General features: G+C 52.2%; 1 protein-coding gene across 2 annotated transcripts in view; it reads right to left on the reverse strand.

Moving 5' to 3' along the window:
• The window catches only part of CCDC82 (coiled-coil domain containing 82), a 178644-nt gene extending 165673 nt beyond the window's left edge, over positions 1 to 12971 (reverse strand). The window contains exon 1 of one of the 2 annotated variants that reach the window (XM_063951491.1): positions 12867 to 12971. The gene's annotated coding sequence lies outside the window, so the exon portion shown is untranslated. The remainder of the gene's footprint in view (positions 1 to 12866) is intronic. The other variant, XM_063951492.1, reaches the window with a different exon arrangement.
• Positions 12972 to 13945: the final 974 nt, after the last annotated feature.

The raw sequence follows: 13945 nt of genomic DNA on the forward strand, positions 1-13945 counted from the left end.
CTCCCAACTTTCAAAATTGTCAAAAGGGACTTCCGCGCCGAAAAGGGGCGTGTCTACATAAAAAAATGGGCGTGGCTTTGTATAAAGGGGCGTGGCCTCACGGCAATTCCGCGATCGCGAGCCACGGCCCCATTCTTGTTACTTAGGGGGGCATGGCCAGCGCTCAGTGAGCTGCTGGCATGCCCCCAGTACCTCCATGAATAGACGCTGTGTGCGCATGCGCACAGCGTCTATTCACTCGGCTCTGCTGTGAGTGCAAAAGCCTCCCAAATGTCCCCCCCACCACCGCGGGACACTGCTGGCCACGGGTGGGACAGCGGGACTGTCCCGCAAAAATTGGGACAGTTGGGAGGTATGCCCCTGTCCTGACCGTCCCCGGCTCCAAAAGTCCATCGGAGGAATTTGCAGAGGCACTGGCAGTCGTGTCCATACACCACTGACTTCAAGCAATGTGACAGTAGTACAAGCCCCTCTCTCAAACACTCCCTTTCCCCTGCCTCCATCTATCCCCTCTCTCGATCTCCACCCTTTCTCTCTCGCTCTGTCCGTCTCGTTCCCTCTATCTCTCCATCATGTTCTCTCTCTCTCTCATTCCCTCTCTCTCTCCGTCTCGTTCTCTCTCTCTCCGTCTCGTTCTCTCTCCCTCTCCGTCTCGTTCTCTCTCTCTCTCCGTCTCGTTCTCTCTCTCTCCGTCTCGTTCTCTCTCTCTCTCCGTCTCGTTCTCTCTCTCTCCGTCTCGTTCTCTCTCTCTCTCTCCGTCTCGTTCTCTCTCTCTCTCCGTCTCGTTCTCTCTCTCTCTCTCCGTCTCGTTCTCTCTCTCTGTCCGTCTCGATCCCTCTCTCTCTCTCTGTCCGTCTCGTTCCCTCTCCCTCCCGCTCTCTCTCTCGTTCCCTCTCTCTCTGGCCGTCTCGTTCTCTCTCTCTCTCTCTCTCTCTCTGTCAGTCTCATTCCCTCTCTCTCTGTCAGTCTCATTCCCTCCCTCTCTCTCTCTGTCCGTCTCCTCGTTCCCTCTCTCTCTGTCCGTCTCCTCGCTCTCTCTCTCTCTCTGTCCGTCTCTCTCTCTCTCTGTCCGTCTCTCTCTCTCTGTCCGTCTCTCTCTCTCTCTCTGTCCGTCTCTCTCTCTCTCTCCGTCTCTCTCTCTCTCTGTCCGTCTCTCTCTCTCTCTGTCCGTCTCTCTCTCTCTCTCTCTGTCCGTCTCCTCGCTCTCTCTCTCTCTCCGTCTCCTCTCTCTCTCTGTCCGTCTCCTCTCTCTCTCTGTCCGTCTCCTCTCTCTCTCTGTCCGTCTCCTCTCTCTCTCTGTCCGTCTCCTCGCTCTCTCTCTCTGTCCGTCCGTCTCTCTCTCTGTCCGTCTCTCTCTCTCTCTGTCCGTCTCTCTCTCTCTCTGTCCGTCTCTCTCTCTCTCTCTCTGTCCGTCTCTCTCTCTCTCTGTCCGTCTCTCTCTCTCTCTGTCCGTCTCTCTCTCTCTCTCTCTCTCTGTCCGTCTCTCTCTCTCTCTCTCTGTCCGTCTCCTCACTCTCTCTCTCTCTCTGTCCGTCTCCTCTCTCTCTCTGTCCGTCTCCTCTCTCTCTCTGTCCATCTCCTCTCTCTCTCTCTCTCTGTCCGTCTCCTCGCTCTCTCTCTCTGTCCGTCCGTCTCCTCGCTCTCTCTCTCTGTCCGTCCGTCTCCTCGCTCCCTCTCTCTGTCCGTCCGTCTCCTCGTTCCCTCTCTCTCTCTGTCCGTCTCCTCGTTCCCTCTCTCTCTCTGTCCGTCTCCTCGTTCCCTCTCTCTCTCTGTCCGTCTCCTCGTTCCCCCTCTCTCTCTGTCCGTCTCCTCGTTCCCTCTTTCTCTCTGCCTGTCTCCTCGTTCCCTCTCTCTCTCTGTCCGTCTCCTCGTTCCCTCCCTCTCTTTCATTCCCTCTCTCTGTCCGTCTCGTTCCCCCCCTCTCTCTCTGTCCGTCTCGTTCCCCCTCTCTCTCTCCGTCTCGTTCCCCCTCTCTCTCTCTGTCCGTCTCGTTCCCTCTCTGTCTCCCCACCTCTCTCTCTCTGTCCGTCCCGCCCCCTCTCTCTGTCCGTCTCTCTTCTTCTCTGTCTCCCCCCTCAGTCAGTTTCTCTATTCCCCCTACAGCCCCCCTCTCTCTTCCCCCTACACCCACCTCACTCTCTTCCCACTATAGTCACTGATTGCAAAATATGCGCTATATCGCGTTTTACGCACTACAAGCAGAGAGGTCTCTGAGTGACCAGTGTGTCTCTGCTAATAATACTGTTTCAGTGCCTCTCTTGCCATCAAATCACCACTGGTAGCTTCTCCCCATTCAATCGCGCTGCCCGCAGCTTCTCCCCGTTTAAAATGTATAACGTGATCTGCCTGGCTCAGTGGTTGTATAGGTGGTTCTACCTGGTGCAATGTATATAACGTACTCTGACTGGCGCAATGTATATAACGTGCTCTGCCTGGCACAATGTATATAACGTGCTCTGCCTGGCGCAAAGTGTATAACGTGCTCTGTCTGTCGCAAAGTGTATAACGTGCTCTGTCTGTCGCAAAGTGTATAACGTGCTCTGTCTGTCGCAAAGTGTATAACGTGCTCTGTCTGTCGCAAAGTGTATAACGTGCTCTGTCTGGCGCAATGTATATAATGTACTCTGCCTGGCGCAATGTATATAATGTACTCTGCCTGGCGCAATGTATATAACGTGCTCTGCCAGGCGCAATGTGTATAACGTGCTCTGCCAGGCGCAATGTGTATAGCTGGTTATACCTGGCGCAAAGTGTATAGCGTGCTCTGCCTGGAGCAAAGTGTATAGCGTGCTCTGCCTGGCGCAAAGTGTATAGCGTGCTCTGCCTGGCACAATGTGTATAGGTGGTTCTGCTTGGTGCAATGTCTATAATGTGCTCTACCTGGTGCAATGCGTATAATGTGCTCTGCCTGGCGCAGTGTGTATAGGAGGTTCTACCTGGTGCAATGTGTATAAGCGGCACTACTGTGTGGTGTAATGTGAATTGCCACTATTATGTGGCCAAGCCCCTTCCCCACAAAGCCAGACGCCTAAGTTTTTGTTTTGTTGTTGTGTTTTTATATTTGAATAATTAATAAGAACCTTCATTCCGATGGGACCCACAAAAGGACAGTTAGGACCCCAATTTTTAAAAGTGAGGGGTCCCTGGGACCCACTTTTTTTTCGTCTCAGCGCAATCACTGGATACTACCTGCAGGATCCAGGGGTCCACTTGCGAGTGAGCCCACTGCGCGCTGAAATTCTTGAGACGGGCCCCCACCGTGCCTGAGTCCGCTTGTAAGGCCCCAGCGTCATGCTGAGGACTTGGCAGAAGCGGGGGAGGGCTTCTGGTCGTGGGAAGAAGCTGTCTGTTGCAGTCTTTTTCCCCTTCCTCTGCCCCGGGGCAGATATGAGTGGCCTTTTGCCCGCTTGCCCTTATGGGGACGACAGGACTGAGCCTGAAAAGACGGTATCTTTTTCTGCTGCGAGGTGACTTGGGGTAAAAAGGTGGATTTCCCAGCCGTTGCCGTGGCCACCAGGTCCGATAGACCGCCCCCAAATAACTCCTCCCCTTTATACGGCAATACTTCCATATGCCGTTTGGAATCCGCATCCCCTGACCACTGTCGCGTCCATAATCCTCTTCTGGCAGAAATGGACATCGCACTTACTCTTGATGCCAGAGTGCAAATGTCTCTCTGTGCATCTCGCATATATAGGAATGCATCCTTTAAATGCTCTATAGTCAATAATATATTGTCCCTGTCCAGGGTATCAATATTTTCAGTCAGGGAATCCGACCAAGCCACCCCAGCACTGCACATCCAGGCTGAGGCGATTGCTGGTCGCAGTATAACACCAGTATGTGTGTATATACTTTTAAGGATATTTTCCAGCCTCCTATCTGCTGGCTCCTTAAGGGCGGCCGTTTCTGGAGACGGTAACGCCACTTGTTTTGATAAGCGTGTGAGCGCCTTATCCACCCTAGGGGGTGTTTCCCAACGAGCCCTAACCTCTGGTGGGAAGGGATATAGTGCCAATAATTTTTTAGAAATTAGCAGTTTTTTGTCGGGGGTAACCCACGCTTCATCACACACTTCATTCAATTCATCTGATTCAGGAAAAACTACGGGTAGTTTTTTCACACCCCACATAATACCCCTTTTTGTGGTACTTGCAGTATCAGAGATGTGCAAAACCTCCTTCATTGCCGTGATCATGTAACGTGTGGCCCTACTGGAAAATACGTTTGTTTCTTCACCGTCGACACTGGAGTCAGTGTCTGTGTCCGTGTCGACCCACTGAGGTAACGGGCGTTTAATAGCCCCTGACGGTGTTTGAGACGCCTGGACAGGCACTAACTGAGCTGCCGGCTGTCTCATGTCGTCAACAGTTTTCTGTAACGTGCCGACACTGTCACGTAATTCCTTAATTACGGCCATCCATTCAGGTGTCGACTCCCTAGGGGGTGACATCACCATTATAGGCAATTGCTCCGCCTCCACATCATTTTCCTCCTCATACATGTCGACACACACGTACCGACACCCAGCACACACACAGGGAATGCTCTGATAGAGGACAGGACCCACTTAGCCCCTTGGGGAGACAGAGGGAGAGTTTGCCAGCACACACCAGAGCGCTATATATGTATAGGGACAACCTTACAATAAGTGTCTATCCCTTATAGCTGCTTATATCTGTTATTTTGCCAAATAAGTGCCCCCCTCTCTTTTTTACCCTGTTTCTGTAGTTGCAGGATGCAGGGGAGATTCTGGGAGCCTTCCTACCAGCGGAGCTGTGTGGGAAAAATGGCGCTGTGTGCTGAGGAGATAGGCCCCGCCCCCTTCACGGCGGGCTCTTCTCCCGCTTTTTTCTGGAAAACTGGCAGGGGTTAAATACATCCATATAGCCCAGGAGCTATATGTGATGTATTTTTTTGCCAAATAAGGTAAATTCATTGCTTCCCAGGGCGCCCCCCCCCAGCGCCCTGCACCCTCAGTGACCGAAGTGTGAAGTGTGCTGAGAGCAATGGCGCACAGCTGCAGTGCTGTGCGCTACCTTATGAAGACAGGAAAGTCTTCTGCCGACGATTTATGGACCTCTTCTTGCTTCAGCATCTGTAAGGGGGCCGGCGACGCGGCTCGGGGACCCATCCATGGCTGGGCCTGTGATCGTCCCTCTGGAGCTAATGTCCAGTAGCCTAAGAAGCCCAATCCACTCTGCACGCAGGTGAGTTCGCTTCTTCTCCCCTTAGTCCCTCGATGCAGTGAGCCTGTTGCCAGCAGGTCTCACTGAAAATAAAAAACCTATTTAAACTTTTACTCTAAGCAGCTCAGGAGAGCCACCTAGATTGCACCCTTCTCGTTCGGGCACAAAATCTTAACTGAGGCTTGGAGGAGGGTCATAGGGGGAGGAGCCAGTGCACACCAGCTAGTCCTAAAGCTTTTACTTTGTGCCCAGTCTCCTGCGGAGCCGCTATTCCCCATGGTCCTTTCGGAGTCCCCAGCATCCACTAGGACGTTAGAGAAAATAAGAATTTACTTACCGATAATTCTATTTCTCATAGTCCGTAGTGGATGCTGGGGACTCCGTCAGGACCATGGGGAATAGCGGGCTCCGCAGGAGACAGGGCACATCTAAAAAAGCTTTTAGGTCACATGGTGCGTACTGGCTCCTCCCCCTATGACCCTCCTCCAAGCCTCAGTTAGGTACTGTGCCCGGACGAGCGTACACAATAAGGAAGGATCTTGAATCCCGGGTAAGACTCATACCAGCCACACCAATCACACCATACAACTTGTGATCTGAACCCAGTTAACAGTATGATAACAAAACGAAGTAGCCTCTAAAAAGATGGCTCACAACAATAATAACCCGATTTTTGTAACAATAACTATGTACAAGTATTGCAGACAATCCGCACTTGGGATGGGCGCCCAGCATCCACTACGGACTATGAGAAATAGAATTATCGGTAAGTAAATTCTTATTTTCTCTAACGTCCTAGTGGATGCTGGGGACTCCGTCAGGACCATGGGGATTATACCAAAGCTCCCAAACGGGCGGGAGAGTGCGGATGACTCTGCAGCACCGAATGAGAAAACTCCAGGTCCTCTGTAGCCAGAGTATCAAATTTGTAAAATTTTACAAACGTGTTCTCCCCTGACCACGTAGCTGCTCGGCAAAGTTGTAATGCCGAGACTCCTCGGGCAGCCGCCCAAGATGAGCCCACCTTCCTTGTGGAGTGGGCCTTTACAGATTTAGGCTGTGGCACGCCTGCCACAGAATGTGCAAGTTGGATTGTGCTACAGATCCAACGTGCAATCGTCTGTTTAGACGCAGGAGCACCCATCTTGTTGGGTGCATACAATGTAAACAACGAGTCAGTTTTTCTGACTCCAGCTGTCCTTGAAATATATATTTTTAATGCTCTGACAACGTCCAGTAACTTGGAGTCCTCCAAGTCGCTAGTAGCCGCAGGCACCACAATAGGCTGGTTTAAGTGAAATGCCGAAACCACCTTAGGGAGAAATTGAGGACGCGTCCTCAATTCTGCCCTGTCCGAATGGAATATCAGATATGGGCTCTTGTATGACAAAGCTGCCAACTCTGAAACTCTCCTGGCAGAAGCCAGGGCCAACAGCATGGTTACCTTCCATGTAAGGTATTTTAATTCTACCGATTTTAACGGCTCAAACCAATGAGATTTGAGAAAATTTAGAACCACGTTCAAATCCCACGGTGCCACTGGAGGCACTATTGGGGGTTGTATATGTAGTACACCTTTGACAAAAGTTTGTACTTCAGGCACTGACGCCAATTCCTTCTGGAAGAAAATTGATAAGGCCGAAATTTGAACTTTAATAGACCCCAATTTTAGGCCCATAGACAATCCTGCTTGCAGGAAATGTAAGAATCGACCCAATTGAAATTCTTCCGTTGGAGCCTTCTTGGCCTCACACCACGCAACATATTTTCGCCAAATGCGGTGATAATGTTGTACAGTCACTTCCTTCCTAGCCTTAATCAAGGTAGGAATAACTTCCTCTGGAATGCCCTTTTCTTTTAGAATCCGGCGTTCAACCGCCATGCCGTCAAACGCAGACGCGGTAAGTCTTGGAACATACAAGGTCCCTGCTGAAGCAGATCCCTTCTCAGAGGTAGAGGCCACGGATCCTCCGTGAGCATCTCTTGAAGTTCCGGATACCAAGTTCTCCTTGGCCAGTCCGGAGCCACCAATATCGTTCTTACTCCTCTTTTCCGTATAATTCTCAGCACCTTTGGTATGAGAGGCAGAGGAGGGAACACATACACTGATTGGTACACCCACGGTGTTACCAGAGCGTCCACAGCTATTGCCTGAGGGTCTCTTGACCTGGCGCAATACCTGTCCAATTTTTTGTTGAGGCGAGACGCCATCATGTCTACCTTTGGTTTTTCCCAACGGTTCACAATCATGTGGAAAACTTCTGGATGAAGTCCCCACTCTCCCGGGTGAAGGTCGTGTCTGCTGAGGAAATCTGCTTCCCAGTTGTCCACTCCCGGGATGAACACTGCTGACAGTGCTATGACATGATTCTCCGCCCAGCGCAGAATCCTTGCCGCTTCTGCCATTGCACTCCTGCTTCTCGTGCCGCCTTGTCGGTTTACGTGGGCGACTGCCGTGATGTTGTCGGACTGGATCAACACCGGCTGACCCTGAAGCAGCGGTTTTGCCAGACTTAGAGCATTGTAGATCGCTCTTAGCTCCAGTATATTTATGTGAAGAGACGTCTCCAGGCTTGACCACACGCCCTGGAAATTTCTTCCCTTTGTGACTGCTCCCCAACCTCGTAGGCTGGCATCCGTAGTCACCAGGACCCAGTCCTGTATGCCGAATCTGCGGCCCACTAACAGATGGGCAGTCTGCAGCCACCACAGGAGAGACAACCTTGTTCTTGGTGACAGTGCTATCCGCTGATGCATGTGCAGATGCGATCCGGACCATTTGTCCAGCAGATCCCACTGAAATGTCCGTGCATGGAATCTGCCGAATGGAATCGCTTCGTACGAAGCCACCATCTTTCCCAGGACTCTTGTGCATTGATGTACTGACACCGTTCCTGGTTTTAGGAGGTTCCTGACAAGTTCGGATAACTCCCTTGCTTTTTCCTCCGGGAGAAACACCTTTTTCTGAACCGTGTCCAGAATCATTCCCAGGAACAGCAGACGAGTTGTCGGGGTCAATTGAGATTTTGGAAGATTCAGAATCCACCCGTGTTGCTGGAGCACTACCTGGGTTAGTGCTACACCGACTTCCAGCTGTTCTCTGGACTTTGCCCTTATCAGGAGATCGTCCAAGTAAGGGATAATTAATACGCCTTTTCTTCGTAGAAGAACCATCATTTCGGTCATTACCTTGGTAAAGACCCGAGGGGCCGTAGACAAACCAAACGGCATCGTTTGAAACTGATAATGACAGTCTTGTATCACGAACCTGAGATACCCTTGGTGTGAGGGGTAAATTGGGACATGCAGATAAGCATCCTTTATGTCCAGGGACACCATGAAGTCCCCGTCTTCCAGATTCGCTATCACTGCTCTGAGTGACTCCATTTTGAACTTGAATTTCTGTATGTACAGGTTCAAGGATTTCAGATTTAGAATAGGTCTTACCGAACCGTCCGGCTTCGGTACCACAAATAGTGTGGAATAATACCCCTTTCCCTGTTGTAGGAGGGGTACCTTGACTATCACCTGCTGAGAATACAGCTTGTGAATGGCTTCCAAAACCGACGTCCTTTCTGAGGGAGACGTTGGTAAAGCAGACTTTAGGAACCGGCGATGGGGAAACCTTTCGAACTCCAGCATGTAACCCTGAGATATTATCTGCAGGACCCACGGGTCCACTTGTGAGTGAGCCCATTGATTGCTGAAAATCTTGAGTCGACCCCCCACCGTTCCTGGGTCCGCTTGTAAAGCCCCAGCGTCATGCTGATGGCTTTGTAGAAGCCGGGGCGGGCTTCTGTTCCTGGGCAGGGGCTGCGTGCTGCCCTTTCTTACCCTTTCCTCTGCCTCTCGGCAGATAAGACTGTCCTTTTGGTCGCTTTTTATAGGAGCGAAAGGACTGCGGCTGAAAAGACGGTGTCTTTTTCTGTTGTGAAGGGGTCTGAGGTAAAAAGGTGGATTTGCCGGCAGTTGCCGTGGTCACCAGGTCCGAAAGACCGACCCCAAACAATTCCTCTCCTTTATATGGCAATACTTCCATATGCCTCTTGGAATCCGCATCACCTGACCACTGTCGCGTCCATAAACTTCTTCTAGCAGATATGGACATCGCGCTTACTCTTGATGCTAGAGTACAAACATCCCTCTGAGCATCTCGCATATAAAGAAAAGCATCCTTTAATTGCTCTAGAGTCAATAAAATACTGTCCCTATCCAGGGTCTCAATATTTTCAGTCAGAGAATCCAACCACACTACCCCAGCACTGCACATCCAGGCTGAGGCTATTGCCGGTCGCAGTATAACACCCGTATGTGTGTATATACTCTTCAGTGTAGTTTCCAGCCTCCTATCTGCTGGATCCTTGAGGGCGGCCGTATCAGGAGACGGCAACGCCACTTGCTTTGATAAACGTGTGAGCGCCTTATCCACCTTAGGGGGTGATTCCCAGCGCGCCCTAACCTCTGGTGGGAAAGGGTATAATGCCAACAACTTCTTTGAAATTAGCATTTTTCTATCGGGGGTAACCCACGCTTCATCACACACATCATTCAATTCCTCTGATTCTGGGAAAAATACAGGTAGTTTTTTCACCCCCCACATAATACCCCTTTTTGAGGTACCAGTAGTATCAGAGAGCTGCAAAGCCTCCTTCATTGCCGTGATCATATAACGTGTGGCCCTATTGGAAAATACGTTTACTTCCTCACCGTCGACACTAGATTCATCTGTGTCGGTACCCGTGTCGACTGACTGAGGTAAGGGACGTTTTACAGCCCCTGACGGTGTCTGAGATGCCTGAACCGGTACTAACTGGTTTGCCGGGCGTCTCATTTCGTCAACTGACTTTTGTAATGTGCTGACATTATCACGTAATTCCATAACCAAAGCCATCCATTCCGGTGTCGACTCCCTAGGGGGTGACATTACCATCATCGGCAATTGCTCTGCCTCCACACCAACTTCGTCCTCATACATGTCGACACACACGTACCGACACACACAGCAGCCACACAGTGAGACCAAAAGCGCTATACAGTATATAACAACCCTAGAAGGTGTTGTTTTTATATATGCGCTCTCAATATATATTTATATCGCCAATTTATGCCCCCCCTCTCTTTGTTACCCTGTTTCTGTAGTGCAGTGCAGGGGAGAGTCGTGGGAGCCTTCCTCACCAGCGGAGCCGTGCAGGAAAATGGCGCCGAGTGCTGAGGAGAATAAGCTCCGCCCCTTTTCCGGCGGGCTTTTCTCCCGGTTTTTCTAATAAACTGGCCTGGGTTAAATACATACATATAGCCTTAATGGCTATATGTGATGTATTTATTTGCCTCTAAGGTACTCTATATTGCTGCCCAGGGCGCCCCCAGCAGCGCCCTGCACCCTCCGTGACCGAGATCCGTGAGCCGTGTAGCAACAATGGCGCACAGCTGCAGTGCTGTGCGCTACCTCTATGAAGACTGAAGTCTTCTGCCGCCTGTTTCCGGACCTCCGTTCTGCCGTTCTTCAGCGTCTGTAAGGGGGATCGGCGGCGCGGCTCCGGGACGAACCCCAGGCTGACCTGTGTTCCGACTCCCTCTGGAGCTCAGTGTCCAGTAGCCTAAGACTTCAATCCTCCTGCAGGCAGGTGAGTTGCAAGTCTCTCCCCTAAGTCCCTCGTTGCAGTGCTCCTGTCGCCAGCAGGAGACACTGATTAGAAACCTAAAAAAAAACTTTTCTAACTAGCTCTTTAAGAGAGCCACCTAGATTGCACCCTCTCGGACGGGCACAAAAACCTAACTGAGGCTTGGAGGAGGGTCATAGGGGGAGGAGCCAGTACGCACCATGTGACCTAAAAGCTTTTTTAGATGTGCCCTGTCTCCTGCGGAGCCCGCTATTCCCCATGGTCCTGACGGAGTCCCCAGCATCCACTAGGACGTTAGAGAAATGTGGAATACATTCCGCCACAATTTGCAATGGTACTTATGGCATATGTATTAATATGCGATTAGTATCGCTATGCGATAAGAGCTGCTCCCCGGGAGGTGACGTCTGCAGCCAGTCCCAGGCTCCTCCTGCTCCTCTCCACAGCCTGAAGAACAGCTGCTTGTGTTGCTGGGGGAGGAGGAGGTTGGGTGATCCGGGAGTGCGCCGGGAGGCTGCCAGCACACAGGTGAGGGGGGCCGAAGTGAGTGGCGCTGGGCCGCGGAGGCGTCTGGATGCGGTAAAAGCCCATAGGCTTCTATAGGGTAATGCCCAAAAAAGCTGGCGTTACCCACCGCAACAGTAAGCGGGCGGCCAGGGGTTAGTACATTTGAAAATGCGGTAAACACCCCGAAAACTGGGGTTTTACTGCATGTTTCCTTTAGTATATCCCAGCCACTATGATTACTGGATGCAATTTTCCAATCCTCTCTGAGCTGTTTGTACTAACCTTTATCAACACAAAAAAATGAGCTCTGTAGTGTGATGATACACTACCCTTCTCTCTGTGAGCAGGGCAGATGTTAGGGTGTTTGCACGCAGGCAGCTTTGCAAATGCAACCACTAAAAATGCAAATACAGTAGTAGGGGGTGGTATTCATGTGACCGCCGGTCAGCTGACCGACAGTCAAATGACCTCCTCCACCAGCCCGACGGGTCACTATACCGACCAACAGGGACTATTTCCACTCGTGGGTGTCCACGACACCCATAGAGTGTTAATAGAACCCGTGTGACCGCAGGTCGCCACCGAGCCCGCAACGGGCTTGCTGCACTCGCCCCTCCCCGCCGGGATCCCGGCGTCGGTAAGCTGACCGGCAATCAGGAGTCCGCCGGTTAGCAGTACTACACCCGTAGTAGGGGTTACCTCCTTGCAGCATTTGCGGTCCAAGCCTGGGATTAACATAGTGACTGAAACGGCCACCTGAGCAAGCCTCAGCTTACGCAGCAGGCAAGAAATCTGCATCTCTAGACGCAGACCTTGGCCTTGCCACTCCCGGTAACACTGGCCATCCCTGCCCCCGAACGGCCAGCCAGAGGCTTACAGGGAGCTGCCTGCGAACACGCAGGAACCACTCTGCACATGCGCAGAATGGGTCCTGCGTGGTTTCACAACATTTTGGAAACTGCGCAGGGGATCACAATAGCAATCAGTACTGAATTAGCCCCTAAATTCCTTACTACACGCACACACACACATTTTTTTAGTCAGAAGCCAATTTGTCTACTGATACGTTTTTGGAGTGTTGGAGGAAACCAGAGCACTTAGGAAGAACAGACAAACCCCACACAGTTACTGCCATAAGTGCTGTGAGGCAGTAATGCTAACCACTACACCAACCCATGTGATTTATTAGAACCTGAAACAAACAATTAGCAATATTACAACACCTCAAAAGTAACCCCAGGATGCGGTGCCAGCATCAGAGGGTATGTTACCCAGGGTGTGGTGCCAGCATCAGAGGGTATGTTACCCAGGGTGTGGTGCCAACATCTCAGGGTATCTAACGCTAGGGTACGGGGCCAGAATTACAGGGTATGTAACCCCAGGGTGCACTGCCACCATCACAGGATTCGTAACCCCAAGGTGCGGTGCCAACATCAGAGGGTACCTAAGGTGCAGTGCCAGCATCACAGGGTGAATAACCCCAGAGCGCAGTGCCAGCATCACAGGGTATGTAACAGCCGGGTGCAGCGAGGCAGGAGATGCTACTTACGGGTCGGGTGAGGGTACAGATGCTCCTGGCCTCCAGGTGACGGTCCTGTCGCAGTTTAAATGAAACTGAAACAGTTAACGCAGCCGCCGCCCCCCTGTGCTGCTCCTCCCCGCCCCCTGTGCTGCGCCCGCCCCCCTGTGCTGCTCCTCCCCGCCCCCTGTTCTGCGCCCGCCCCCTGTGCCGCTTCTCCCCGCCCCCCTGAGCCGCTTCTCCCTGCCCCCCTGTGCCGCTCCTCCCCGCCCCCTGTGCTGCGCACGCCCCCCTGTGCCGCTCCTCCCCGCACCCTGTGCAGCCCCCCCCCTTGTCCCTCAGCGTTACACGGGTCACCGCCCCCCGTGCTGCTCCTCCCCGCCCCCTGTGCAGCGCCCACCCCCGTGTCACTCACAGATAGGAGGAGGAGCAGAGAGCGCGGGTTCCCGCCACCCTGTAGCTGGTTACATTGTATCTCCGTGTCTCTCACGTGTAGAGCAGCCGCCTTCCATTAACCCCCTCCCGCCCGCTATGCTGTCTGATGCTCTGTGTGTGTGCTGCCTTCGTGTTGCTGGCGGTCCTGCGTCCTCAGTGTACCTGCAATGTGTGACAGGCACCGCCGGCACACACCTACTTACGGCCCTGCCTTCATGTCTCACCTCTACCTACCTGCTTGCTGTGTCCCCTGACTGCTGTAACTGCACATGATTCTGGCTGGGGTGTGAGTGGGGCACGCTGTGACCGGGCACTCAGCATAGCCAGAAGCTGATCACAGTGTACAGTACATTTGCAGATGCAACAAGAGGAACTAAGGGCCTGATTAAGAGATGGACGCAGTAGCAGAGACGCAGAGGCTGTACCATGATATGCTAATGGGGCAGGAAGCGTATTCTGTTTTCTCTGACGTCCTAGTGGATGCTGGGAACTCCGTAAGGACCATGGGGAATAGCGGCTCCGCAGGAGACTGGGCACAAAAGTAAAGCTTTAGGACTACCTGGTGTGCACTGGCTCCTCCCCCTATGACCCTCCTCCAAGCCTCAGTTAGATTTTTGTGCCCGGCCGAGAAGGGTGCACACTAGGGGCTCTCCTGAGCTTCTTAGTGAAAGTTT

This window comes from Pseudophryne corroboree, chromosome 2 (assembly GCF_028390025.1).
Source record: "Pseudophryne corroboree isolate aPseCor3 chromosome 2, aPseCor3.hap2, whole genome shotgun sequence".
Classification (NCBI taxonomy): domain Eukaryota; kingdom Metazoa; phylum Chordata; class Amphibia; order Anura; family Myobatrachidae; genus Pseudophryne; species Pseudophryne corroboree.